This window comes from Ambystoma mexicanum, chromosome 6q (genome assembly GCF_040938575.1).
Source record: "Ambystoma mexicanum isolate Mex_15411 chromosome 6q, UKY_AmexF1_1, whole genome shotgun sequence".
NCBI classification, from domain to species: domain Eukaryota; kingdom Metazoa; phylum Chordata; class Amphibia; order Caudata; family Ambystomatidae; genus Ambystoma; species Ambystoma mexicanum.
In genome coordinates, this window is record NC_090937.1 from 1,134,008,253 (window position 1) to 1,134,012,205 (window position 3,953).

General features: G+C 42.1%; 1 long non-coding RNA gene across 1 annotated transcript; it reads right to left on the reverse strand.

Annotated features, from left to right (window-relative positions):
• Positions 1-449: 449 nt before the first annotated feature.
• On the reverse strand, positions 450-2,367 carry LOC138515595 (uncharacterized). Its single transcript, XR_011282094.1, has 3 exons — positions 2,261-2,367; positions 1,699-1,830; positions 450-1,016 (listed from the first exon to the last, which is right to left on the reverse strand). It is a non-coding gene; the product is annotated as an uncharacterized lncRNA (long non-coding RNA).
• Between the last annotated feature and the right edge of the window lie 1,586 nt (positions 2,368-3,953).

A 3,953-nucleotide genomic window follows, 5' to 3' on the forward strand; every position in this document is an offset into this window, starting at 1 on the left:
GTGCAGAGCAAGTGCGCCTCTGCAATCTCCTCCACTGATGTTGAATGCAGCTTCCCCTGTCTCATGGTTATCTTGCAACACGGGTATTGTGTGACACCATGACATATAATTGATCTTCCCTAACAACTAGATGAGGACTGTTTTTTTTTTTGGATTGAGGCCGGGACCGTGCCCCACACATACTAGAAAAATATTTACTAAAGGGATCCTGCGCCTCACTTTTTCCCCTTTTCTAGTGAGATAAATGCTCACAATGGCCCCTAGAGGGTGTGCAACTCCGCAGTTCAAACCAAAATACAGTTCTGGACCATTGAAAATTGAAAAAAGATATATATTTATTTTAATTATACCTTATTTCAGTCTATTCTTTAAAAAAACATATGCAACCTAAATAGGGTTGCAATATACACCTTTTTTTAAAAAATTGTGTAGAAAAATATTGTCTAACATACAAACCTACGTAAAACAACACACCAAGTGTTGACACAAATCAAAAAAAGGAGAAAAGAAGAAAAGCAAGTGATAAATTAAATAATTAACTGGTAACACTAGATTCAACACAAACGACCTCCACCTAAATGTTATCACTAACACAATTCATCAACACATACACAATGGGCAAAAAAGTACATTTACATAAAATCACATTAAGAACCTACAGACAATTCTGAAAAAAGCAAACAACGCTACTAGTAAAGCTATATATGTATAACATTTAGCTGCCTAGTACTTGATACTTAGGTAAGTTCGGATTGCTCAGTACATTTTTAATAAATACAAGCTATCAATGCTCTATTACAGCCGTGTCTTGATCACACGGTATCTTTGTCCCGACATGTTTCTTTCCCTAAATCTGTGAATCTTGTGCAGGGAAATTCTTCAGGGGTATTGCTTCAGAAAGACGAACAGTATAACATTAAACACAGTTGTATAATGTCGGTTCCTTATAGAGAAACTTGGTTTGGCCAGGAGTTGCAGCCCTCAAGGGTTTCCTTCTTGTTATAATTGACTATAACCTTATGGAAAAAGGGAGGGGAAAAAAAAGGAATGGACACACCATTAAAGTGGGCTCAGAACAAAGTCAAGCATACTTCTCAACCTTAGTTCATAATTAACTCGGTGAGGCTTACCACACTGCAAACTTATACAATAGTAAGAGGTGTAAGGAGCGCTCCTTTTAAGTAGGGCGCTGATTCCCTAAAGGGAAAGGGAGAGAAAATAACAACAGGTCAGTGTTGCGTCTGGACAAGGCGATCTTTCGCTGTGGAACAAGGTACAGGTAGCACCGGAAACCTGGACCACAGTTATCCATAGGTTTACCAGGGTGCACCGAAAAGCCTTGTCTTACTTCAACTCAGCATCTAGCCAACAATGGGATTTAAGAATACTCATGGGTTCGTAATAGAGGACTTGTATCGCCATCAGAATATGGCAGGACTAAGTCTCGATTATTAATACTAAGAGTCAGAGGATGAAACAAGAACCTTAGCTCTCAGAGAACAGTAAGTGATGGTGCGCACATGGGCTGTTAAAGTGTCTAGTAAGACTCCAGAAAGCCAATCTATATACTTGCTCCCGTACCTAGCTGATGTCAAAGAATGCTTACTGTAATATCAAAGGCCCCAGTAAACGTGTCTGTTTAAATGCAACTAGTGCAAATAATTAAATACTCGTTAGGAAAGCAAGTAAAACGCATACCTGAAAGGGCGTAGGGAAAAGTCCCTTCTTGATCACGTTTTCCTGCAAGTCTCTATGGCCATGTTCCATGAAGTGTCAGCTGCTGGTTAGATTCTGCTATGTGGGTTCTAGTGTCAAGCTTTTTTAGTGAAACTGGAGAAAAAAATGAAATAGTGCAAAAATGAACACTATTTCTAACTCAGGACAGCATATCTGCATCGACATTTTCTAGTGAATATGATTATTTAATGTGTTAGAAACGCTGTTGTCATAGTAGCGTCGTACACGATATCCTGTGATTTTAGGTCAGCGCGAGAAGCCTCCTGCAATAAATGCCTATAGTCATTGTAAAGCCATGCTTGCACCGGCTGCGTGCGTTAATTTCACATGAAATGTGGCCAACGCGATTGTTTCCAGCTGTTCGTAATGAATATGATACTAACACGTGTGCTAGTAGAAACTGAAACTAAGGCTGCCTGCATTCACCCATAACGAGTGAATGCAAATCTGTTTGTATACGGATGACAACTCTCGTTTTACTAGACTGACTTTACACAGAAAAATGTAACAGGCAGTTTCTTACCTTGCAGCTAGTTTTCCATGCTGCTAATTCTTGGCGTGCGTAATTGCTCCGTATTCGTCGTCGGATCTGGTAAATGATTCCCTCTGCAGTCCCACAGTTTAAAGCCTCACTCTACCGGAAGTGGGAAATTGGGCTCCCGTGACAAACAGGGGGCATAAACACTGGTACGTCCAAACGCATACGCGTTTTTGTGCTTTCTAAGCCTCCATGGTAGAGCAGGTGTCAATGCAAACCTGCTATGCAATGAAAGTAGCAAAAGCAGGTGGGGACCCGATTCTGGCTCGCGACTAAATGCCAGAATTAGCGCAATGGATATATTGTGAGTCCTTAAACTTACTTAATTGATCTTCTCCTCTGTGTCTAAATAAATAATGTCAGTAGCAGATTGCCATCTGATGAGGGTCTAGATGCCCTGGCTTTATTGGTTTTCATTAATCTAACACAATTATATGGGTAATTCAGAAAGGAACATCTGCTAATCACAATCCTCTTTTATAAACCTGCATGCCAAAGCATACAATTGTGCACATCTTGATGAGTACCCTGATCTGCAGGGCCTGCTCTCCAGTGACGCAGAGCAGTTGCAGAGGTCACAGGTACCCATCTGACAGCTTCAGTGACAGCCAAGTGTCTGCAGTGCAGGGGCTGCATTTAAGATTTGCACCACTGTTCCAAACAAAATTATAACTATGAGAAGGCTATCCTGTTGGAATCTTAAACTGTGAATATATGCCATACCTGAGTTTAAGGTATGGTGGCTATCAAATCTCATAATTTTCCCAGCCACAACATTTGCAACATTTCCACTGTGAGACCAGTTCAACTTTGAAAGATTACGTATACATCCCCCACCTCCGGGCCAGGCTGTGCTTGCTGTAGCCAACAGGGCTATAGCCATGGGGTTGCCTAGATGTGTTCCTTTTTAAGGGTAGGTAACACTATCCCCCAGAGACAGTCACTCCACAGGATGCTGTCCTGGGAATTGGAATCAAAGGGAACACCCATTCATAAAAGGAGTAACCTCACACCACGGTTCTGCACACCAAACAGTCCTTTGATTCTATTGATAAGAGAAGATGGCAGGGTTAGTCTAGCTGAAGAGAGCTCTTTACAGCTGGAAGAAGGTTCCATCATCTTGTTTCTCAGTGAGGTAAGTTGAGAACTACAGTGTGATAGCCTTGTAAATAACGCAGCAGGATTTCAAGATGATATGGGCTTGCATCGAGAGCCAGTTCCATTCTGTGAGGGTCAGGATGATGTGGTTGAATTTGTAGAGTCCTTTGATGAGTCATGCTGCAGCATGCAGGACACATATCTGGGATGCCAGGGTGGTTGCCTGAAGGCCTTCCAAAAGGGCATTGACGCCATCCATGTGGGAGAGGGCCAACACTTGGACAACAGATCTGAAGTTGTTTTCCCGGGATAAAGTACTTGATTTTCTGTGGTAGAGAAAGTTCATACCAAGCCATTTGTGTCTTCCTTGCTATATGCTGTTTGATGGAGCGTAGGACTTGGCTCAAGTGGTGAGCTGGGATTTGAAGCCCTTGAGGTTCATAGCAGAGAGCCAGGTCAGAATGTCAGGGTTTTCAGTGTTGTTGGTCAGCAGTAGGAATTCAGTCTTTGAGGGGTTGAGCTTCAGGAAAGCACTAGACATCCATGACGGGATCAATGTGAGACAAGCCGTGAGTGAGCC